This window comes from Eptatretus burgeri, chromosome 9 (assembly GCF_056783735.1).
Source record: "Eptatretus burgeri isolate ZD-2024b chromosome 9, Ebu_testis_v1, whole genome shotgun sequence".
Taxonomy (NCBI): Eukaryota; Metazoa; Chordata; class Myxini; order Myxiniformes; family Myxinidae; genus Eptatretus; species Eptatretus burgeri.
The window spans coordinates 90061445-90087728 of record NC_140969.1 but is presented as its reverse complement, the minus strand read 5'-3'; the positions used below and the strand labels follow the sequence as shown (position 1 = coordinate 90087728).

General features: G+C 44.8%; 1 long non-coding RNA gene across 1 annotated transcript in view; it reads right to left on the bottom strand.

The window, feature by feature from the left end:
* Window positions 1–26284, bottom strand: part of LOC147020592 (uncharacterized) — a 35629-nt gene that overhangs the window by 5627 nt on the left and 3718 nt on the right. The window contains exons 2-5 of the long non-coding RNA XR_015061887.1: window positions 16574–16641; window positions 7729–7829; window positions 473–743; window positions 288–382 (exon numbers count right to left, since the gene is read on the bottom strand). This is a non-coding gene — a long non-coding RNA (uncharacterized LOC147020592). The remainder of the gene's footprint in view (window positions 1–287; window positions 383–472; window positions 744–7728; window positions 7830–16573; window positions 16642–26284) is intronic.

The window sequence follows — 26284 nt, the reverse complement described above, 5'->3', positions numbered from 1 at the left end:
ACGTTTCATTTGCAGCCATCTCACATGCTTTGGTAACCTCACAAGGTAAGGATACATTCTGTGACCGATCGATAAGGTTAAACTCATCAGCAGATGAATGTTTACAGGAACAGTTCAATAAATCATCCAAGTGAATTTCTGCCTTGCAAATACACTCGGTATTACAAGCTACTACTTTAAGGACCAGTACAAGCTTTGAACTGGAACATAACTCCAGAGGGTGATTCAATATGACCTGCATGAGTAACCAGCACCGTGAGATCATTAACACAACGGGGATCATTCACCAGGTCAAGAGTGCTCTCTTGAGCTGACCTCAGTCGCTTACATCCAGACTGGAGAGAGTCGTTATGGCTGAGAATCGGAGCCATATTCAAATGATCTGTGGGAACCAGGGATAGTTTACTCAATCATATTATACACTGATATATACAGTATATATATGCACATACATATAGTAGTCACAACTCACAGGCACAATGGAGGGAACTTGACAGGAGCTATAGGCAGTGAGTTTGTTTCTTTGATTGCTCATTTGTTCCATACATCAGGAAAGGCTCGTGAAACAAATCAATGTGCCCCAGGGAACCTCCGCTTATATGACAAGAGAATATTTCACGTTGATGTCTGACTATGAAGTCAACGGTCAGGCACCCAAATGTATTGAGATGTTAGCAGGCAGATCAGTGTGCCATGTCTAAGATAAATTACAAAATCTTGTCTCCGTGAAGGCTCCATCTCTCCTGCATACATAAAACACGACAATGATGAAGGATATTGAAACAAATCCTTGTAGCAATAACCATCTTCATAAATGTATTGCTCCATCGTGACGTGTCCCGTTAAAGTCGATTGCTACTGATAAATTCAGAAGGGTACCGATGGAAGTGACCGACTAGAGCAGCAAGTCTCATATTACTAAGCGCTTTCATAAAACTCTCTGAAAAGGGACAAAAAAGGCAACTTTCAAGATATTAAGAGGGATCTAGGCTGATTTTTAATCTCGGCCCAACTATAAACTGTTGCCCCAGTGTTTAACATGCAGGGCGATGGATCAATGTGTGCGTCTTCCATCGAAAGGACATTGAGCTGGAGGATCCATCTGGCAGCACTGGTTGTTATCGGACCTCAACGGACAGCACTGGTTGCCAGTGGCAGCACTGGTTTGCGAAGTGTGCTGACGTTATCGTCAGCAGATGAAACAAATTCCAAGTCAGCTCCAGTCGAGCATCAGGCCAGACCAGTCAGTTTGTGAAGAATTTGGGCCAATACCACGTACTGGCTGACTCCACAAGGTGAGAATTGTTGACCCCGTCCTGATATGAAAATAAAGCACCTTAAACTAATCAAATGCAACATTGTGACATTGATGTGATATTTTCCCTGAGACAAATAGATGTTCTGCACTGTGGCTTCACAAGTTTAAAAAAATATAGTTTATTCTTCCAAATTTAGTTTAAGGTGTTTTCTCCCATGACTTTCCCATCAGACAAGTCGGTGGTCTCTCTGTCGTCTACCACATTCTTTCTGCTCTTGCACCCTCTGCTCTTCCCGTGCTTTGTCCCTCAACCCCTCCCCCCACCCCGCACCCCAGGTATACGCAGGGCACACGTGGTCCACCATTAACCCCCTTATAGTGAAGCTCCCAAATTCCAGAATGACCGGTCACCTCCACTTATTTGTTCCTATTTTTCCCAACCTGTGGAACCAACTTACAAATTCTCTTCAAACTCATAACTCCCTCCAAGTGTTCAAGGCATGCTGTTCCCTGCCATCTCAGATCATCTCCCATCCAAACCCATGATAGTTGCTACCTCATTGACTCCCTCCGATCACCCCCAAGCTCACCGCCTTCCAAATTTACAGATTTTCCTTCCTGAGAGTTTGCTTCTGTATCCATCTTGTCCACCCTGTGCATCCTCCTCCACCATTCATTCCTTCCCCTTATTTGTCCAAGTCTCCCTCTGTTTTATCCTTCAACCCTGTTGTTGGTGTTTCCCCCCTGTCTCCACTGTATATTTTGTCCTGTTGCATTCTGATTTGTTCACTGTTCTTGCTCTTCCACAAGCCTTGATTCTGCATACAAAGAAACACTAAATAATTCAATAATCAGGGTTAAAATTTGTCTGAAAGTATTACATATTTGATAAGTGCATTGAATTCGATGGCTTTATGACAGAAAGCAATTCAACCTTCCAAAAGAAAACTTCGTTTTGCACCATCACTGGCAAGGAAATATCTGAAAAGCTCTTCAGAATGCTGTCCAGATCAGGTGTGGGAACATGTGGCGGAGCAGTGCATCACTGCATCCACTGGTACTCCAGGGTCCTCTGTCTGACCATTCCCCAGGCAGATGCCTGGCCCATCCACATCTCTTTGCAATGACGATTAACTTGCTGCAACCACAATGCATGTGGTCAGCCCTTTGGCCTCCAACAACCATGAGGCTTCCACGCTGAGAGAATCTGGTGAGCAGAATGAGCATCAGGAAAAGGAGCCACATGTCCATATAGCCGCAGCTGACGCTCATTGACTATACAGGTAACAAATCTAATCTGAGTCTCTCTCAGCAACTGCTGGTTGAACACAAAGTCCGACCAATGATAGCCAAGGATTCTCCGAATAGCCCTGGTACCGAAGAAGTTAAGTCTTTCTCTCAGATCCTTGGTCAGAGTCCAAGTCTCACATCCAGAGAGCAAGACTGGAAGCACCAATAACTCATAGGCTTGGACTTTAATCCTCCTGCATAGGTACTGAGAGCACCAAACCCTATGAACCAGTGAATCCATGACTCCCCAGGCCCGACCCTGACGTCTATCGACCTCTGGCTCACAACATGCAGAGACATGAATATCACTGCCAACAAAGGTGAATCTCTCCATGACCTCAACATCATCATCACAAACAGGAACAGACAAGATAGCAGAATCCAAGATGCCATTGGAAGTCTGGATCTTCGTTTTTGACCCAGGAATCCCATAATCCCAGCGGCTCCAACTCCTCGTTCAGTGCCTGGAAGGCTCCCATAAGAATATCCAGCGTCACCGCAAAGATGACCGAATCATCTGTGAAATTAAGGTCAGATATCTTGACATTCCAAAATAATGCACCGCAGCTTGATCTCTCTGACATCCTCCCCAGAATCCAGTCCATACAAGAACTGAAAAGTGTGGGGGCCAGTGCACACCCCTGATGAACTCCAGTAAAAAAAACAGGAAATAAGTCAGAGATGGAATCACCACATCAGTACCAGAGTATAGTTCAGACATAAGATTGATCAGACACCCCACGAAGACCGAGAATCCTCCAGCGATCAACCCGATTAATTGATTGAAATGCTTTGCGGAGATCAACGTAGGCTACAAGCATTCCCTGTTGAAACTTTCGCCTGCATTCGGTGAGGACCCAAAGAGCAAGGATACCATCAATTGTTGACCTCTTTGATGGACAGTAAAGCCGACTGCTCTGGGCACTGGTGCTCAAGCAGATGGTGGCGAACCCTATCAATAATTATCCAAGCAAAGACCTTGCCCAGCAATGAGAGCAGTGCCACCCCTCGGTCGATGTTGCAATCCTGACAATCACCCTTCCCTTTCCCGAGAGGGACAACAAGGCCCCTCTTCCAATCAATTCGGATGATGCCTGTGTTCCAAACAGAGCACAGAACTGCATGCAACGACAGGAGTACAGGATTTCCACCAGCCTTGAGAGGTTCAGCATGGTTGCCACAGATCCCAGGAACTTTACCCCATTTCACCTGTTTCACCGCAGCCTATGTTTCCACAAACGAAGGTGTTCCGTAGTTGATTGAAGGTTCAGCAATAGGAATAGTAACATCCCTGATGTCCAACTCAACAGCTGGTGGGTCAATCTGCTGCAGCTGCTCAAAGTAACTGGCTCAGTGGGCCTTCACTTCATGCTCCTCTGTCAAGAGCTCACCACCCTCTACTCCAACTGCAGAACACCGCAGGATGGGCTTGAAGGAACACAATGCACAAATTTCTCTGTAAGCAGGACAAGAATCACTTGACCACATGTGATGCTCTACTCCTTTACAGATTCCTGACACATCAATCTCCTGGTCCACACTGAGCAAACATCCATTTTTATGCCACAGCTCAAGACTAAAAGAGTATCTCATCTGGGGCACCGATCAACCACAGACTCGAGCGCAGCATAGAATTCCTCCTTCACAGTGAGATCACTCACCTCAGTCGGAGCATATACAGAGACCAGGAAAACAACACCCAAGGAGTGATGAATCCTGAGTCTCATAATACACTCGTTGACTGGTGGTACCTGAATTATAATGGGAGTCAGCTTATTGGACACAGCTACAGAAACTCCTTGGGAATGGTAACCATCAGAGCATCCACACCAGTCATAGGAGTAACCACCCATCATGATCTCACCACTATCCAGTCTCCAAACCTCAGAGAGTGCTGCAAAATTGATATTTAAACACTGGAGCTCAGATGACATCAGAGACAGGTGATCATCCTTTCTTAGAGTGAGGACATTCCAGGCACCCACCTGAAGGGACCACCTGAGATTAACCAGAGGAGAGCGCCCTCTGCTGGATGACACCCAAGCATCACCCTGACACACACCACTACAATCCGACCCAGGAAGGTTACCCCATACTTTTCCTCCTATCATCAAGGAAAGTGGGTCCTGAAGGCTTTACCCGAAAAACATGAAGTGTTATATGGTGGCCAGAGTGCAAATCCCTTCCACCAACCTCCTTGAAAAAGGTAACCCAGCTGCAGGAGGATATCCGCAGACACAGTTGGGCACCAGATACGGATGGCCGTTGGCTCACATGATGTCCAGAGGGGTTAATGTGGCTATTGTGTTTGTTGTTGCCATCATCATCATCATTTTTGTTTTGAGGTCCTTCCATGCAAAGTATGAATGTGCATTTGTTTCTTCACTTTGATGTTGATGTTCAAATTAGTCTAACTTCATAAACCTCCTCTCTCATTCCATCCATGATATAGGATTGAGCATTACATTTCACTGATAATTAAGTAGATACATAATTGCAAGAAAGCAGATGTTTCTCTTGAGCAAATCAAGTAAAAGAGCAGCACCACCTCTAATTAATAAACGTTTGTGTCAGTAAAGTTGGAAATATTTGTTGAGGACTTTGGTGGGATTTCAATGAACATCGATCGATTTTCTGAAGTGACGCCTTTGCTCTGATAAAATAAAAAGCTGAAATGTCTTGACTCGATAAGGATTCAAGCCCTTTTCTATGACACTCCACATTGAGCTCAGGTACATCCAATTTCCATTGATCATCCTCAAGAGGTCTCACCAACTTGATTGGAGTCCAACTGTGGCCAATTCAATTTGTTGGACATGATAGAGAAAGAAACATACCTTTCTATATCAGGTCCCACAGTTGACAGTGCATGTCAGAGCAGAAACTCAACGATGTAATCCAAAGAACTGTCCCTAGAACTCCGAGATAGAATTGTGAGGAAGCATAGATCTGGGGAAGGGTATAAAACAACTTCTAGAGTGTTTAAAGTTCCCAAGAGCACAGTGACCTCCATCATTAGGAAATGGAAATAATATGGAATGACCCAGACTCTTCCTCGAGCTGCCTGTCTGACCAAACCAAGTAACTAGGCAAGAAAGACCTTGGTCAGGGAGGTGAACAAGTACCCAATGACCACTCTGACAGAACTATAGAGTTCCTTGCTTGAGATGGGAGAACCTGCTGGAAGGACAACAGTCTCTGCAGCACTTCCCAAATCTAGGCTTTAAGGGAGATTGGCCAGAGAGAAGACACTCCTGAGAAAAAGGCACATGACAGCATGGCTGGTGTTTGCAAAAAGGCAAGTGAAAGATTCTGAGAGCATGAGGCAAAATATTCTGTGATCTGATGAGATGAAAATTGAACTCTTTGGCCTGAATGCAAAGCGTTATGTCTGGCAGAAAATGAAAACAGCTCATCACCCATCTATCACCATCCCTTCCATAAAACATGGTGGTGGCAGCGTCATGCTATGGGGGATGCTTTTCAGCTGCAGGGGCTGGGAGACTTGAAGGATAGTGGGAACAATAAATGGAGTCAAATACAGGCAAATCCTTGAAGAGAACCTGCTTCTGAGTGCAAAAGACCTGAGACTGCGGTGAAGATTTACATTCCAACAGGACATTGACCCCCAAGCACACAGCCAAACAACACTGGAATGGCTTCAGAACAAGAACATGAAAGTCCTTGAGTTGGCCAACCAAAACCCAGACTTGAATCCCATTGAGAATGTGTGGAAAGACTTGAAGATTGCTGTTCACGAATGTTCCCCATCCAACTTGCAGAGCTTGAGCAAATCTTCAAGGAAGAATGGGAGAAAAACCCCAAATCCAGATGTGCAAAGCTGATACAGAACTACCCAAGAAGACTCGAAACTGGAATCACTGCCAAAGATGCTTCTACAAAGTATTGACTCAGGGGGTTGAATACTTATTGACACAAGACATTTCAGCTTTTCATTTTTAATTCATTTGTAAACATTCTAAAAATATGTTTTCACTTGGTCATTATGTGGTATTTTGTGTGACATGTGGATCGGTGACAATTTTTTTTTATTTAATCCATTTTAAATTCAGGCTGGAACACAACAAAATGTGACAAAAGTCAAGGGGTGTCAATACTTCCTGAAGGCGCTGTATCTCTTCTGGAGTCATTGGCATTGTGATAAGATCATCTGCTCTCAATCTGGGAAGCCAGCGGTTCAATTCTGACCCCGGCCAACTCATACCAAAGACTTTAAAATGATGCGGGTTGGTTTCATTCCTGGTATTGGCTTAATGGTTAGGGTGGTGGGCTTGGGATTCTAGGATCCTGAATTCAAATCCAGCTTGGCTGTTGAATTAATACCAGGTGGCATTGACTCTGCCTGTTATCCTTCTGAGGTCGGCAAAATCAGTACCAGCTTGCTGGTATCCTGTGTCAGAGTGGTGACCTATCCAGGATTGTTCCCAATAGCCAAGGAGACTGCTGAGGTAGCACCAACGCTCTGCACAGAGAATGGTCCCAATTGATGGATGGATGGGTTGGTTTTTTGCTTGACACTCAGCACTTCGAGGATAGAGCATGGATGGATACAGCCTTGGCTCCTGGTTTTAGTCAACGTAGCACCATGAAAATCCACATGTACATCGAGATATGGCATGCTCTGCTCACACACACACACACACACACACACACACACACACACACACACACACACACACACACACACACACACACACACACACACACACACACACACACACACACACACACACGCACACCCTGTTGAACACAACTACTTAAAATTTATATTGTACAGCATATGATCTTAACGACCAGGCTTGCTGAAATTCTGTTGTAAGGATAATCAACCACCCATGAACCAAGACCCAGAGGTTTTATAGCTCAAACTTCACTGACCTGGTTCCTCCAGTTTCTGGCAGTTCCCACTGCTCTAAACCCTCCACAACGTCACCTCCCAACTCGTGTCTGCTCTTCAATATACATTCTCCAGGATCCCTCAGTACATTTTCTCACAAATCTAACAAAACTGCACTGAGCCAGGATCAAGGCAACCACCATTTGAGACGGTCCCATATCATTATCATTGCCCAGTTTGCAGCCCGAATCGCATCCATGCTCAGTCAACCTTCTCCCAGGCAAAACATAGTCCACAAATCTTAACCCAAGGTCAAGCTCACCCAGGTTGGAATCCAACTCACTCATACTGAGCACACTCTGTGCAGGATCATGGTCCTAACAGTGATGTCAAGTACTCGCCCACGATATTCTCATGGGGTTTCTGTGAAAAAAAACAGATGTTGGAGGGACAAGAACAGTTGATCAGACAAAGACAGGAGCATCACTATGAAACTCCATCACAAATCATTTTAAATCCAGGAAACATTCCTGCATTCCATACTGAAGAAACGAATATGGCATATCCTCCATGGCATGGTGGTTGAGTGAGGTAAAGCCTTGTTGAACCACCCTCACTGGTGTGCTTTGATTTCTATAGCAGCAACCGTTGAAATTCCCACGCCTTGTGAATAAGTAGAAACCTATCCAAGATTCATCGTCTCCATGGAAATGGTAACGACTTGTCATGAGCGGCTCCGACACATTCTCAACGATACAGCATCCTCTACCTCGAAACAATGGTACGTTGTACAGGGGCCATGACAACTTGTTATTGGGCTTCCCAAATTACCAAAGTGAACGATTATTGAAAACAAAAAAAAAAAAGAGTTGAATAAACAAACAAACAAAGACAAACGGAAAATATTGGGGAAACTACAAATAAAATGTCAATACAGTACACTTGCTGCTCCGTCAAACCCCACAGCTCTCACCTTTCCACAACCTTGCCCTACCGCACCCTTAGACCTCCTGAGACAACAGGTGTCGTTTCCAACCATTTATCCGCAAGCATTAGGTAAGGTTACTGCAGAAAGGAGAACAGCTCTTGATGGGCTCAAAAGCATCATTCAATAACAAGCCAAAGATGTTCAACAGAATTGAGATCATCGAAGTGGGATGTTGAAGGAAGATGTGCGAAGTCATCGGTGTGTTTTGTTAAGAAGTCACAGATTCTACAAGCCAGAAGAATGATGGTTTTGTCTCTTTTCTATTTTTTTTTTAAATCTGAGAGTTCTTCTCTCACCGATGAAAGGTTTGTGCACAGGAGAGCAGCTGCCAAAGCCCATAACGCATCAATCTTGGTAGATTGTTAAAGTTGAAACCGGAGTGTCTTGTTCATTTGTTAAAGCTTTTAGTGTTTGGCCCACTCCGGCATGTCGGTCACACGTCGTAACACGTTTCACATGTCCGCGGATGTGATGCTTCGCGACCTGTTTGCAATGGAAAATAGTCGTTTTGCACATGTTGCAATTCCAGGAAGATCAGAAAGGCCATACTTGATGCTGTCCATTCAGCTAAAAGAGGATGGTGAACAGTAGATGTATTTGTGAAAACTAATGTGGTGACTAAGTAATGTTTGTGTTGTAATTATTTTTATTATATGACAATGATCATACATCAACCGCACTCCCCTACCATCCTGCAATTAATCTTCCATGGCAAGCTCCTTAAAACGACCCAGTCACTAGAGCTTATTGGCCTTAATATTAGTAACTAGCAGAGGTACCAGCATTGCCCAGCAATGCCAGTACCTCCTCCCAAACATTCCCTTCCATCCTTCAACCCCTTCCCCTCCCTCATTATACCCCACTCCCACCCATTTCCCTTGCTTCCCCTCCCACCACAACCCCCCTTTCTCTGGCCACCCACCCCACCCCTTCCCCTGCCTACTCCCACCCCACGCCCCTCCATCCAGACTCCCACCCCACCCCTTCCCCTTCCTCCTCCAACCCTCACCTCCCTCATCCCACCCCAACCCTTCCCACCCCCTTCCAGACACCCACCTCCACCCTTCCCCTCCCTTCTCACACAAAGGAATTTTCACAGGTTGTATAATAACTTCGAAAAAAATAAGTAAAAAATATCTCAACAATTTTCACAGCGATCTCCCGATTAATCAATTATTAAAGATAGCAGATTCCCCACCCTCTGGATGGCTCGAGTTTGCACATTACTTGTTGAAAAATGCATAGTCTGTGTTTTGTAAGAACATTATAGATGTTTGTGTGGTGTGCGCTTCAAAGGTTCTAGATGGTCAAAAGGGTACATTCCAATTTTAGCTAATGTCTAACCTGTTGAAAGGGTCTAAACTCTCCAGCTTGTAAAAAAGGGTTGAAAAAGGTCCAAGTGGTTTGAAGCTCTAAATCGTCAAGGGTCCAAGCTGTCTGAAGGGTGTAAGGGGTCTTGAGGGTCTTAAGGCACTGTCACATTTTGACAATGTTGACGATTTAGCCAGCAATGGCAACGTATAAAAATGTATATAAAACGTTGGCGTACGCTGAAATTTTGATGTTTTTTTTTTAAGTTTTGGTCGTATTCATAACGTGTTGGTCATATGCATAACATATTAGTAATGGGCATAGAATGTTTCGTTGTCTTCTAGATAACTTATACCAACGAATGCTTAGCCTGTTGTCGACGTTCACAACCTATGCCCAACGATAGTTTAACTTGGGCATAGCGCGCTGCACGTTTCGCCGACGAACTCGTGGCGTTCTCTGTTAAAAACCTGCCGCTCGCCGATTTAAATCATAACCGCCTGAGAATTGGAAGTGTCAACCACGCAGTCACACCTTGACGATTTAGCCAGCGTATGCCGACCTATGAAAAATGTGTCAAACGCTGGCACACGTCGAATACGGTATGGGTAAGTTGTGTATACGTTAAGAGCACGCTGAAAAACGATGAAGTACGCTGTCATATTTCGTGGTACGTCTCGAACGTCGTGAAATTTCAAGCATGCTGAAAATTTTACGACGTACTCGCCGTATGGCTCACACGTTCCGCTACGCTGGGAATAAGTTGTAGGCACGGTATGCTATCGTTGACGCACGTCGACACAAGTTCATTGAAAGTTACTCATAAGTCGAAACACGTCGAGGTAATGTTTAGCATACCCGAAACTTATTTTCTCCGTCAAGGCACATTTTCTTTTTTCTCCTTGGCTCCGTGAAGGCACGTGACGAAATATCTGAAGTTGTTGTTTTTTATATATTTTTTTTTAGTCTATCACGAATTTTAAAATATATTCGGACATTTGCTTTTAAGTTTCGACGTCGACGAGACAATATCCTCAAACAGAAAATATTCACAGAGGAGGAACTAAGAATAAGACATGAGCAAACTGAAGAGGAAATCGGACGTGGCATAACGGCACGTGACGAAATATCGGAAGTTATTGTTGTTGTTTTTTATTTAAACGCTGCCAACACGCCATTATACAGTAGCTGTAAATTAAAAACACGTTCAGCAAGTTCTGTGGTCGTCCGGAAGACGTCAATCAAATACGTCGACATACGTCAATATGCATTGGAGGTACGTTACACATAGGTTCAAAGCACGTTACTCATAGGTTAGAAATATGTTTTGGGTACGCTAAGCATTACATCGACGTGTTTCGACTTATGAGTAACTTACAAGTAACGTACCTCGACGTGTGTCAACGATCGTGTAACGTTCCTCGACGTGTGTCAACGATCGTGTAACGTGCCTCGACGTTTGTCAACGATCGTGTAACGTGCCTACAACACGTTACTCATAGGTTATAAATAAGTTTCGGGTACGCTAATCATTACCTCGACGTGTTTCGACTTATGAGTAACTTACAAGTAACACGTGTCAACAATCACCTAATGTGCCTACACTTATGGCCAGCGTAGCGGAACGTGCGAGTCATACGTCGTAAAATTTCAAGCATGCTAAAATTTGAGGACAACCGCAAAGTACAACGATGAAAGCCAGCGTACTACGACGTATGGCAGTGTTTTTCAGCGTGCTCTTAACGTATACAAAACTTACCCATAACGCATTTGACGTGTGCCAGCGTTTTACACAAATTTTTCATAAGTCGACATACGCTGGCTAAATCGTCAAGGTGTGACAGCGCCTTTAGGAGTCGAAAGGGTCAAAAGGGTCTTCAATAGTCTGAAGGGTCTTTTGGATACAAAGGGTCTTTGAGGTCTTGGAGGGTCTTCTGTGTCTTAAGGGTCTTCAGGGTATTGGAGGTATTAAAGGGTATTTGAGGTTGTAAAAGGTCTTATGGGTATTTGGGGTCTTCAGGTCTTTGAGGATTTTCGGGATCTTTAAAGACTAAGGTGGTGGTGTGTGCTGGGCATAGTGGCTTACACCTCTAATCCACCTACTCGGAAGCTGGGAGTTGGTGGATCACTTGAGGACGGGAGCCCTGTGTTGTGCCGCACTAATAGATGGTGCAAAGTAGCCCCGCCAATATGGTGGCATCCAACCCTGATTGTCAGGTCAGGTCAGATCAGATCTGTGACTTGCTATTGGTATCATGTAAAACCTGTACTAACCTGTTCATGGTTGAGTGTCAGTGACTGAAGCAGCTCTCCCCGCCTTAATTAATTAAGCTGCTTCAAATTAATCCAAACCTCCGGGAGAATTATAATTTTTTCAATTAAACGAAAAAAAAATTTTTTTAACCCAGGCAGTGTATAGGCAAAGGCCGCTGCCTCGATCACTCCCAAATTTTTTTTTTCTTTCCTGTTACGAACCTTCCATTTTTGAGCTCTTTCAACCAGCACAATTATAAATGGCTTCCCTTTTTATATTGTGGTATTTTTACCACTGGCTTCTGCTCGCTGGAAAATGGTTCTCCACTTTAATAGCTTTAAAGGTCCTGCTGAGCACAGAGCACTTCCAATGGCAGTGGAGACTAAGGCGCATAGGATGATTGACATGTTCAATAAGGACGATGGGCACAGCACTGGCCTCGCACTGGCCTCTCTGTCTCTGTCTCTGTGTCTGTCTCTGTCTCTGTCTCTCTCTCACACTCTCACACTCTACAAGTTAAATGTCTCCTCATCTTTTTTACCTACTCTACATATTCTGGTTTTCTGAAAAGTCAAAACAAGCCACCCTCTGTATTTCTTGCCGAGAAACTGCTTCAGTAACACTGACACTCTGTTCTCGGAGTATGCTATTTGGATAGATTTATGGATTCTGGTCATGCACCACCAGCTCTTTCGATCACTCATCCTTCTTCAGCCCTGTTCCGTCAAACATTTATCGTGCACAAGCAACTCCTCGCTTGGCAAACTAAATCCAGATGGACAGCTCATCTCCGCTCCTTCTTTTATCCTTTCTGTGGAGCCATCTTCCTACTTCTGCATAAATGTGTTCCTCTCTCCAGTCATGTAAAATGTCAGTTCATCATCACCTTACTCGAATCAACTGCCAACTCCTGAGCTCTCCACTAACTTATCTCATCCTATCTATATATTTTTTCAGCACTTCATAATTCCCAGGCTGGTGTGGATTATATTCCTGGTTGACATGCGTCTAAGTGCTTCGTACTTTTGTGATGCTTTTCAGTGTTTTCATTCTCAGGCGACGGCGTATGAAGCTCTTTCGTGAGTCATGAATAATGTACAGGCAAATAAATTATGCAATTATGTTCTTCCTTGAGCCATACTGCAAGACAGCGTGTGAGGAATTTGAAGCAATTTGAGAGCCAATTGCTCGAGTGCGATTCATCGTTCACAAAAAAAGTGTGCCGGTAAAGCAGGTGAAGCAGGTGAAGCAGGATTAGCCCGACTGAAGAAAAACATTCATTGCAAGGCAACAAATGAAACTCATCTTCAGGAAGATCAAGACTGATGTGAATAATTTTTCATGTTTCATTGCCATGTCCTTCGTCCAACACATCACCAACCGCAAACTGCACTCCCTCAACCACCATTAATGGTTTCCTCAATTTGGTGTGATTCTCTATTTTACAGAGTACAGTAACATAGGAATGTTGGCGATGAAGGTGGTAGAGGGGATTGTTTCGGAAGCAAGGTTGGGGAGCAGTGGACAGAAGGGGGAATGACAAGAGAGAGAGAGAGAGAGAGACAGAGACAGAGACAGAGACAGAGACAGAGAGAGAGAGAGAGACAGAGACAGAGACAGAGACAGAGACAGAGACAGAGACAGAGACAGAGAGAGAGAGAGAGAGAGAGAGAGAGAGAGAGACAGAGACAGAGACAGAGACAGAGACAGAGACAGAGACAGAGACAGAGACAGACAGAAAGAGAAACAGAGACAGACAGAGAGAGACAGAGAGAGTGAGAGCAAAAGAGAGAGAGAGAGAGCAAGAGAGAGAGAGCGAGAGCAAAAGAGAGAGAGCGAGAGAGAGAGAGAGAGACCGGGAGTGAGACAGAGAGAGAGAGAGAGAGAGAGCAAGAGTGAGAGGCAGAGCAAGAGTGAGAGAGAGAGAGCAAGAGTGAGAGAGAGTAAGAGTGAGAGAGAGCAAGAGTGAGAGAGAGCAAGAGTGAGAGAGTGAGAGAGTGAGAGAGTGAGAGAGAGAGAGAGCAATAGTGAGAGAGAGCAAGAGTGAGTGAGAGCAAGAGTGAGAGAGAGCAAGAGTGAGAGAGAGCAAGAGAGAGCAAAAGAGAGAGAGAGAGAGAGCAAAAGAGAGAGAGAGAGAGAGCAAAAGAGAGAGAGAGCAAAAGAGAGAGAGAGCAAAAGAGAGAGAGAGAGAGCGAGAGCAAAAGAGAGAGAGAGCAAAAGAGCGAGAGAGAGAGAGAGAGAGAGAGAGAGAGAGAGAGAGAGAGAGAGCAAAAGAGAGAGAGAGAGAGAGAGAGAAAAAGAGAGAGAGAGAGAGAGAAAAAGAGAGAGAGAGAGCAAAGAGAGAGAGAGAGAGCAAAAGAGAGAGAGAGCAAAAGAGAGAGAGAGAGAGAGAGAGAGAGAGAGCGAAAGAGAGAGAGAGAGAGAGAGAGCGAAAGAGAGAGAGAGAGAGAGAGCGAAAGAGAGAGCAAAAGAGAGAGAGAGCGAAAGAGAGAGAGAGAGAGAGAGCGAGCGAAAGAGAGCGAGCGAAAGAGAGCGAGCGAAAGAGAGCGAGCGAAAGAGAGCGAGCGAAAGAGAGCGAGAGAAAGAGAGAGAGAGAGAGAGAGAGAGAGAGAGAGAGAGAGAGAGAGCAAAAGAGAGAGAGAGAGCAAAGAGAGAGAGAGAGAGAGAGAGAGAGAGAGAGAGAGAGAGAGAGAGAGAGAGAGAGAGAGAGAGAGAGAGAGAGAGAGAGAGAGAGAGAGAGAGAGAGAGAGCAAAGAGAGAGAGAGAGAGAGAGAGAGAGAGAGAGAGAGAGAGAGAGAGAGAGAGAGAGAGAGAGAAAGAGAAAAAGAGAGAAAAAGAGAGAGCAAAAGAGAGAGAGAGAGAGCAAAGAGAGAGAGAGAGAGAGAGAGAGAGAGAGAGAGAGAGAGAGAGAGAGAGAGAGAGAGAGAGAGAGAGAGCAAAGAGAGAGAGAGAGAGAGAGAGAGAGAGAGAGAGAGAGAGAGAGAGAGAGAGAGAGAGAGAGAGAGAGAGAGAGAGAGAGAGAGAGAGAGAGAGAGAGAGAGAGAGAGAGAGAGAGAGAGAGAGAGAGAGAGAGAGAGAGAGAGAGAGAGAGAGAGAGAGAGAGAGAGAGAGAGAGAGAGAGAGAGAGAGAGAGAGAGAGAGAGAGAGAGAGAGAGAGAGAGAGAGAGAGAGAGAGAGAGAGAGAGAGAGAGAGAGAGAGAGAGAGAGAGAGAGAGAGAGAGAGAGAGAGAGAGAGAGAGAGAGAGAGAGAGAGAGAGAGAGAGAGAGAGAGAGAGAGAGAGAGAGAGAGAGAGAGAGAGAGAGAGAGAGAGAGAGAGAGAGAGAGAGAGAGAGAGAGAGAGAGAGAGAGAGCAAAGAGAGAGAGAGAGAGAGAGAGAGAGAGAGAGAGAGAGAGAGAGAGAGAGAGAGAGAGAGAGAGAGAGAGAGAGAGAGAGAGAGACAGACAGACAGAGAGACAGAGGAGAGAGAGAGAGACAGAGAGAGAGAGAGACAGAGAGACAGAGAGAGAGAGAGAGAGAGAGAGAGACAGAGAGACAGACAGACAGAGAGACAGACAGACAGACAGACAGACAGACAGACAGACAGACAGACAGACAGACAGACAGACAGACAGACAGACAGACAGACAGACAGACAGACAGACAGACAGACAGACAGACAGACAGACAGACAGACAGACAGACAGACAGACAGACAGACAGACAGACAGACAGACAGAGTTCAGGATTGGATTTTGAGAATTGATTTAAATGCAGAGAGGGATAAGAAAGATCCATTCTCAACCAGAGTCCTTTATCTATAATTGTTTCATATTTTTTAGATTATTTTCATCAGTCCATCTGCCTGTTTACTGTTCTTCCCCCACCATTATCCATATATAAGTCATCCATTATTTGTCATTTAGCTCTTCCACATAGATTGTTCACATCTGTGTGTCGTGGGATTTGGTATCGATTTGTTCCTCATGGACATATACATAACCTTGCTGCAGTATTTATCATCATAAGCACCTACACCGAGCAGGTTGGTTTGTTCCCCTTCAAACGTATGACTCATTTCACTAGATGCACCTCAATGGCATCAGTTCCACAACAGATATGACTCATAATACAATTAAATATCAAAAGTATGCCTGCTGACTGTCTTCTGATGGCATGAGCCACCTACAATATGGAAAACATTTCACAGGGTTATTGTGGTATTTGGACTATTTCCAGTTGTATTAAATATCTTGGTAAAGCTTTCTGACAGGGAACAAAGCCTTCCATCCAAGCACCTTCAACAAGAGCGCTTTCGAGAATATGCTCTCAGGCCTTAACGACGTGCAGACATCAAGTCACCAAATGCATGATTATCTGCCAAGGTCACCTGATCTGACCAATCGACAACAGTACACAAGGGGCTGTAAAGTCATGGCAAATGCACTCTCCATACGTTATTGTCACTAGACAATGTCATGGCTTGCTATGAAGGCCAGTCCAAGGCAAGAAAGGTGCCAGATGGCCACCACCGAACACTCTTTGGCACAGGCAAGAGTCAGCAGCTGCTAAGGGCTGCTAAGGAGAATCAAAGCAAAAAGCAAAGAGCAAGCAAGAAACCATAAAGCTTACGTACACCCACCAGTGGAACATTGCAATTGCATTCTGGTATGAGGATCCCTCCTTGCTTTCAGTAGCAGCAGGCTGTTATCGGACAAGCAAAGGTGAGAAGCCAAATTAGTACCAAGTTCAAGGTAAAACTTGTATTCAAAATGTGAGTTCAGAAACTGATCATGAATGTTTTGGGATCAATCCCAAATAATTGGAATGCAAGGCAATAATAGCATGCTTGATGAAGGGCAATCTATACAATATAAACAAACTTGGGATGGGGGCCATGTTGACCATGTCCTTTTCAGACTGTCAATGATGGCGAAGGTCTTTTCGGACTGCCAAATGACCTTGACCTTCAACATTTAGGGAAAGAGTGTAGACTAAGAAAATGTGTCCCCTTCTACGTTCTCTCTATAAAACTCAACACCAATAAAATCAGAGGAAAATTATTCAAGTTATGATCGAAAATGTGTTATTTGTTAATTGGGTCACTGTCCAGAAAAGTAGGTCAAGGACACTAATCAAATATCAGGTGTACAACTTCAGTGCAGGTACACTATTATGTTGCAAGAACATCTTGGAAGGCAAAGCGGGCTTTGAGATTCTGCATTGGCAAAATTGAGCGATGACAAAAAATTTTTTGGTTTTTTTCAGACCGCCACTTGGTCTTGAACTTTAACCCAGAGCGGTATGATGTTAATTAAGTGTAAATGCACCTTGCTCTAGAGTAGATGATTTTATTCCAATCAGGCTTCATAGAGTTTTGGTGAAAAATGTTGAATTATCTATAATTAGGTCATGACCTAAAATTACGTCAAGGTGAAAAAAATTGTGTCAACCCTGCAAACTTTGTAATTCCATTATTGATTCAAGTTTAATTCCGAAAGTCCCAGCCAGCTCCAAGATACATCTCAGACATTGTCAGAAAAAAACAGGTCAGGTCAGGTCAGGTCAGGTCAAGTGCAGGACCATGCGCCGGAGCAGCACGTTGCTACTCCAGGGGCCTCCGTCTGGCCATCCTCCAGGCAGATGCTTGGCCCATCCCCATCTCCTTGAGATGCTGATCAACCTGCTGCAACCACAAAGGCATGTGGTCAGGCCATTGGCCACCTCCACTCATGAGCTCCCTCGCTGAAAGAATCTAGTGAGCAGGATCAGCATCAGGAAAACGAGCCACATGTCCATACAGCCGCAGCTGATGCCCATGGACTATGCAGGTAACAAATCTCATTTGAGTCTCTCAGCAACCGCTCGTTGGACACAAAGTCTGAACAGCGATAGCCAAGAAGATGGGGATAAATTTTCAAAAAAAAAACTTTTCAAAAATTCTCTGAAGAGACCTGGTACCAAAGGAATTAAGTCTCCATCTCAGATCCCTGGTCAGAGTCCAAGTTTCACATCCATAGAGCAAGACTGGAAGCACCAAGGACCTGAAGACTCAGACTTTTGTCCTCCCGCACAGGTACCAGCAGCGCCACACCCCATTATCCAGTGAATCCATGACTCCCCATGTCCAACCCAGACGTCTATCGACCTCTGACTTACAGGCAGCAGAGACATGAATATCACTGCCAAGGTAAGTGAATCTCTCCACGATCTCAACATCCTCACCACAAACAGGTACAGACAAGATAGCAGCATCCAATATGTCATTGCAAGCCTGGATCTTACTTAGTTTTGACCCAAGTTTTGACCCAAAAAAAACAAGAAATTCAGATACATGGCCATTTGGCCCTGGAGATATCCCCAGATATCACACATCATGTACACATTGGGAAACATTTCCAATACATATTAAGTTCGAGCTGCGAGGGTGAAAAGTGAACAAAAAGTAATTTGTAATCATTTCATGTAGGGGTGAAGATTGAGATTTAAATAAAACTATAGCGAAGTCAATGGCTTTCCATTGAAAATCCCCACTCCTCCCACCAAAAACAAAGTTAAAAGATGGCAACAAGTTCCACTGGGAATGACCCAACATCAAATTTTGAGTTAAACTTTTGTTTTCCCTTTTTGACTCCTGTGACCCTAAGTCCACACCCCTTGGGGAAAGAACCGAGGGTCAAATCCAAAAAACGTTACATGTTGAATGCGTCCCCCAATGTTGATTGCATATATATATACAAAGTTTTATTTTAAAATGTTTAAAATGTACCCGTAATTGCATTTTTTGGGGACTTGACCTTTTGACCCCGCCTCAGGGGGCGGGGCCAAATATGATATTGCTCTCGTACCTTCTTGTCATGTGGTTAACATAACGACCAGATTTAGTGAATTTCTGTACAACCGTTTAGGAGGAGCTAGCATGACCGACGGACAGACAGACAGATCCACGACAACTATGCACAAAAATATTCCCTTCCAATACTCCTCCCTCTTCCCCTTCTGATGCCATCAAGCAGCCATTTTTATATCCCTTCCGGAACATTCAATTATTAGGCCTGCGCTGGAATGCTGATTTGTCTTGGAATTAATCGATCCTGATCTCGAAAGAATTTTTTTTTTAATATTGTGAACCCTTTTACATTCACTCAACATCACTTGTCCCCTCCACCTCCTCCCCCACTTAATTCATCTCTGCCCAAAATGCAATCGGAATGTTGTCTTTTTTAATGCTAATACATACATTTCTTGGAAAACAGCCTCATTCCATAATTATTACCAATCTTATTGTGGCTTGCTGTGACCTCGGGCAACAAAAACCTCCTGGCAAGTTAACTCTGCACGCAGCTCTCACCTGAAGCCATTTGCATGGCTCGACTGGGATGGTTGTAGAAGTGCAGACTTGGCACATTAGCAATACAGATACCTTCAAAAAAAAATTGAGCTTTTGTTAAACTTGAAACGATGTTCATGTGGTTTTCTGAGGTTGTGTATTTATGCCGACTCACTTTCCTACTCACGTTACGACGAAACGTGCAAGTCGTGCGGTGAACATAATCTGGCCCGGGCGAATTTCCGCTGATCTGGGACATTACCTGCCTGTTATCGGCTGACCCCAATTGTCTCGAGCGCAGCAGAGGACACACATTAAGTCAGCAAAAACGTATGGAGATTGAAATCGAAAAAAATGAATGTGGAGTTGGAGAGGCGAGGTAAATAGGATAGGATAACAAAAATGGAAGGTTGGTTGGGAGGAGATAGAATTAGTGAGGGAGATGCACAATGTATATCAGAGTAGGGTGCGGGGTGAAAAACTGCCATTTCTGTCTGCATGTGTACGCACAATGCCTCCATGGGCTGTGTTTTGCTGCAAATGGATAAACGTAGTGCTGTGGACCATATATTATTTACTGCTTATTTAAGGTATCCTCTTGGGACACAGGTGTGCTCATTCCACAATTTCCATATCTTGGCAGATTGATACATTTCCCCCAAAGAGTGCACGTTCAAGAGGAGAGACTCTCTATGCTAGAACTTGAACTCTGCAGTTTGCAACCTCAGGTCGTCTTTTTTGTTTTTCAAATTGCAGCACACTATCTATTTCTACTACAGCTACTGGGAAACTATCTTGGACAAGTTTATAATTCTCAGCATAAAGAAGTTCTTCCATACATTCTTATTGGCTCTCAGCTGTACTCGTTTGTGCACATTAAAATGAAGTTTAGCAGTTTATATGCACACTTTACTTTGGGACCAGAGTAAAGTTGCCACTACATCACTTGTAAAAGATGTAGAATGCACTGGTGTTGAGCACTCCAGCCTCCATGATGTTCATATACACATTTTGTACAGGTAAGACCATGGCTGTGTGTAATTATTCTGCCATTCTCCATCTGTTGTGTGTTTAGGATCATTGTCTTGCTGGTAGATGAATCCCTCCCCGATGTGTCATATTTTGAAGGGAATGGCATTATGGATGAGAATCTTTCTGGACTTTTCAAAAGTCAAGGAGCCATCAATTTTGTGCACATCACTGACAATCATGGCAGCGATGGAGCCCCGAATTTGTATTGATCCTCCGTTATGCTTCTCCGGAGATGCGGTATATTGACTGCTACCTTTCTCCACTCATACCCACCGTCATTGGTTGTTGCTGAACAATTGTAACAGCTGCAAAGAGAAAACGTTTATGCCGTTGTTCTCTGTGTACTGATACCTTTTTCAAAAATTCAGATGAAAGGAGATTACCGAACAAAAGTTTTCAAGCAACTCCATGTTCACCGTAACCAACTTGTGATTATTTATTTATTGGATCTTGCCCTTGTAACGCACCGAGGTATCAACGCCAATGCTGCAGTTGCTCCTTATACACAGTCTTCTCAGCATAACTCTGAGAGTCCCATTAAACTTATCCGTTATCCCATTTTACGGGGGGTGGTAAGACGTGGTCACGAGTTGACATATATCCAACAGCTGGGACACTTTTGTAATGCACAATGACATCTGTTGGGTACCCATGTCACACACAATTTCACCTGGAACTCAAAGGACACTATACGTATCCTCAATAGCCTCAGCCACTGACTGTTTCCCAATGTTCTTCAATGGAACAGCTATTAGCACCTGTTTGCCCCCAAAATTCACATAACCAACTTGTCATCACACTCCATGTATCCAATACCCAAAGACCCCTGAGAAGAAGAGGAACAGAAAGAAGTGCGTCAGCAGGAAGAAGCTTGTTTAACCGGTCACGTAATCATACTAAAATGCGCAATTTGGTCTCTGTCTGTCTGTCTGATCACGATACACTCGGTCATCACTTATCCAATCTCAACCAAACTTGACAGGAGGTCTAAGTGTCACATGATGGAGGTTGTGGTGACTTCATTCCCCCCCCCACCCCACTCCTTTCCCTAAGGGAGTTTTTCACCTTGGGCAAAATTCATGTTAAGATGTATATCCGTGTTAACATCGATAATTGTAGCATTTTTTCCCCAAGGCTGCATTTAATAACAAAAGTAATAACATTAATGATAATAGCATAATGTTATTACAAAACAATATTAGTACTAATAATATCCCCCTCTCCCCAATGGGGTTTTCCTCCTTGGACAAATGCCATGTTAACCTGCAAAATAACTTATTGTGGCGTTTCATGGGGCACTCCTACCAGAAGTAAAAACAATATTATAAACCGCAAACACGTTTGATTTTCCTTTTAAACAGTCGCTACTGCTGTTTAACAATAAACTGAAGGGTCTGAGATTAGATATACTGTAATCTGTATATCTCAGTGAGGATAACAACAAACTTTTCCTGCCGCTCCCGTAGGGAGTGGGTGTACGAGTCCAAAAATATGAGATCATGCCATTTACAATGTAGGAAAGTGTAGACCTCAAATTATGTTGGCATAGCTTTATGTTGATTCTTTTAAAATCCCATGCTTTGGCGAGTGGCCGGAAATTAGTTGCAAATCAGATTTTTAAAAATGGTTACATGCCGGAGCTGAAATACAGACTTGAGGGAGTTCATGGACCACAAACGAAACATCCCCCGAGGCTAAGTCTACGCTTTCTTCGACGTTTTCGATTGGTGGAGTCGAGCTTAACCAAGTACCGCAATGCATGCTCGTACATATACAGATTGTCGCGACTGAAGCTCCTCGATGAGCCATTGTTATTGCCACATAGGGGACAAATACAGCACATACATTGACACGAGGTCCTTGTGGAGGGGAAGTACAGTCGGATATATTCCAGGGTATTAAGAGAAAGAAAGAAAGGTGGGACTTTTGGGAAGTCCCATGATCAGGAATAACTTGCCAAGTACTGTACATCCAGCACGTCTAACTTCCCAGGCAAGGTGGTAGAGAGTGTATCCATGAAGATAAATAATGGAGTCTGGTACATCAGTTGAGAGTAAGATTTTGCAAAGGCATATTTTTTTTTTTTTTGTATACCTTGGTCGAGGCTCGTATGAGAGCTAACACATAAATCACAGCAAGGAGGCACGAGACAAGAGGGCGGGAGTGGAAGGGACAAAACAGTGGGGAACAGACACATTAGGTGAACTGTGGAAGGGAGAGGGATGGGGATGGGACGGGGAACATGGCGAAGAGAAGATGGACGTTTCAGGGACTTTCAGGAAGGAAAGCAGGAGAAATGAAGGAAGTGGGCTTGGGTGGATTATCGGGGGTAGAAAAGATCAAGGATTTGGATGGGGGAAGATAAGAGGTGGTGGTGAACAGTTGTTTTGAAAGCCTGGAGGGAAGAATGGGAAAGAATAGAGTGAGGAAGTTTATTCCAAAGGCGGGAAAAAAGAGGAATGAAAGAGTGAAGATGGGCAGTGATTCGTGATTTTGGTAGTTTTACCAGAAGGGGGTTGTTGGCGGACCTTGAGCGCCCTGTGGAAATGTGGTGGGGACAAATCTCAGAGAGTGCAGGGGGGGCAAGGCTGGAGAGGAGTCTGTAGAAGACAGAAAGACCACCGACCAACCTGCGGTGATTGAGTGAGAGGCCCAAAGACTCAGCTTCATTGCGGGAGATGCCGATGATCTTAAATGCCCTGGTTTCGACAGCGTGAAGCCGAGAAAGGTGGGAGGCAGGAGCACCAGCCCAGAGGGGAGAGCAGTACTCCATCAGGCTACGGACAAAAGCTTTGTAAGTGGTCAGGAGCTCAAGAGGGCCGAGGAAGGACTTTGCACGACAGAGGATTCCCAGTCGGCGACTGGCTTTTGAGGCGAGGTTGGAAATGTGACTTTCCCAGGAAAGGTCATGGCAGATAGTGAGACCCAGAAGCTTGAAAGAAAAGACTTCTTCCAGAGGATTGTTGAGAAAGTGGATGGGGGGGTTTTGTAAACGGTCCTTTCGAAGAGACATAGTGAGAGTGTGAGATTTGTCTGGATTGAAAGACATGTTCCACGTGTTGGACCAGTTTGTGATTTTATCCAGATCTGCAGTGAGCGAAGAAGCTGCTGCTTGCCGGTCTGAGGAATGACAGATGGTACGGCAGAGGGTGGAGTCGTCGGCAAAGAGAAATAGAGGATTTTCCAGAGAGTCCGAGAGATCATTGATGAAAACCAGAAAAAGAACAGGGCCCAGAATGCTACCTTGAGGAACTCCAGCCTGCACAGGAAGAGGGGATGAAAGAACTCCATTTAGGGCCACACGTTGACTGCGACAGGGGAGGAAGTCTGCGAGCCATGAGTGGAGATGGCCTTGAATACCATGGGAAGAGAGTTTGGTGAGTAGTGCAGGGTGCCAGACTGTGTCAAAAGCACGTGATATGTCCAGGGATACGGCTCGGATTTCCTGTCTGGCATTGAGGACCTCCATCCATTGATGGGAGAGCAGTAGCAGCATATCTAGGGTAGAGTGACCTGGTCTGAAACCAAATTGATGATTGGAAATCAAGCCATTGGAGAAGAGGAAGGATTTCATGTCTGAAGCGATGATGGATTCCATAACCTTGCTGATGATTGGGAGAAGGCTGATTGGTCTGTAGTTACAGGGATCTGTTTTTGCACCTTTTTTATGCAGGGCAGTGATGTTAGCAGATTTCCAAGCAGATGGCAGATGACCTTGGGCAAATGAGAGGGTGAATAGAACAGAGAGAGGGTGAGCAAGAGCAGAAGAGCAGGCTTTGAGGACACGTGGGCTGATGCCGTCTGGACCGGTTGCAGAATCTGACTCGAGGTTTGAAAGCAAGCTCTCCACCTTGTCAGGACAAAAGGATACGGAGTCCAGGGACAGTTGGGTGCGACTCAGTAAAGTGGGTAGAGATAGTGATGGGTTTAGGATACAAGATTTAGCTGCAAACACCGAGTTTAGACATTCAGCTTTATCACGTGTGGAATCAGCAGTGCGGCCATTTGAGGTAAGGGAGGGGATGGAGGGGGAACATACACCAGAAACAGATTTGATTAAACGCCACCAGGATTTTGAGGAGGGAGAGAGGTTTGAGAGTTCAGACTTGAGATGAGAAAGATGTTGTTTTCTGGCTCTCCTGAGGGTAGATACACACTTGTTCCGAGCTTTGTGGAAAGAACTGAGATTGCCCTCAGTTGGGTTTGCTTTCCATGAGGCAAAGGCAAGTTGTTTCAGGACAACTGCCTCGCCACAAGCTTCAGTAAACCAAGGGCGGGAGGAAGGGTGGGACAACTGAACACGAGAGGGGATAAATCTGTGCATGAGGGAGAGCAAGTTTCTTTGAAAGAATTCCCAGGATGAGTTGATGTTTGAGAAAGTAGTGATAGACCAGTTTGTAAGTTTGATGGCTGCTCGGAGACCCTGCCAGTCGGCTTGAGTGAAATGCCAGACTCGACGGCGGTGAGGTGGTTCTCTGATAACAGCCAGAGAGATGTCCACTTTAACAAGGACGTGGTCAGAAGAACCAATTGGAGCGAAGGAAGAGCAGCAGATATTGTCAGGGAAATTTGTCAAAATCAGATCCAGAAGAGATGGAGTACCATTGGTTGAGATCCGGGTCGGGAAGTTGACCGATTGAGTCAGTCCCAATGAGTCACAGAAAGCTTTTGCTGAGGTACCATGACAGGTGAGAGAGGTACCCACACCTAGCCAACTGGCGTGATGACAATTGAAGTCACCACATAAGAGGAAGAGAGAGTTTGGATGAGAAGATAGAAGATGGTCCATGTTTTCGGATAGTGAGGTGTAGATGGAGTCATCACTGTTCGGTGGACGGTACAGTACACATATAAACATGAGGTGGGAGTGGAGGGGAAGCCGAAGCCAGAGGTATTCCTGGGGGTGTGGGGGAGTGAGAGCAGTGCATGGAGAGTGAGGAATAGAGTCTTTGATGAAGAGAGCAACACCTCCACCAGGACGAGGCTCAGGTCTGTCATACCGTAAGAGGGAGTAGCCAGGGAGAGATACTTGGGAGTCAGACACGTCTTGGGAGAGGAAAGTTTCTGTTCGGCAGATAACGTCTGGTTTGTCAGTGGCAACCTGTATGGAAAGATCTGAAAGGTTTGAGCAAAGGCCCCGGATATTTGAAGTCCACACTTTTAATGAAGAGGTAGGGGAGGAGGCTTTGGGTGCAGGAGGTGGAGGGGGAGGGGGAGGGTAGGACAAGGGACGAGGGGGTGGAGGTAAGGAGGGTTGTTGAAAGAGTGTGGGGTATTGCAGAATAGCGAGGGGAGGGGGCCGAATGAGGAGGAGAAAGGGCTCTGTGGTGCTGGGGGAGAGGGGGGACAAGAGACAAGGAAGAAGGCAGTTGAGGATTTGAGGAGGTGGAGTGAAGAGATGGAGGTGAGAGGGCAGTGGAGGGAGGCAGCTTGGTGGATGAGAGGGGGGGCAACTTTGAGAAGGATGAGTGAGAGGGATGAAAGGTGGGAGAAAGGTGAGGGGGGAATTTTTGAGAGAGGTGAGAGGGAGGCTTGGAGGGAGAAGAGTGGGATGGTTGCTTTGAGAGTGAGAGTGAGGGGTGAGGGGGGTGAGTTGGCACTGAAGTTGGAAAACAAAAATGGTTGATGGAAAGCGAACATCCATGGCAAACTGTGGTTTTTAAAAGTTTTTGGTCAGAGATGCGATTTAACACAATTCTTGATGGATGCAATGAAGGCGAATTCAGAGAATGGAGAGAAGAAGCGCTGTAATAGTTGGATTTTTTAGGCAAGGAATGAAGGAGAGGTCGAAATGAGAGCAGTCTGTTAAAATAGCAGAAGAGTAGTGCATTATGAAACAGTAAAGAGTACCACATGTGTGAGAGAGGAAGATGAAGCATTATAAGATCGTTTTTGTTGTTGATATTAATGTTTGAGAGAGTTCAACAGATTAGGTCATGAAAGTGTAGAAAAAAATCGACGAAGAAGACGAGGAGGAAGTTAAGA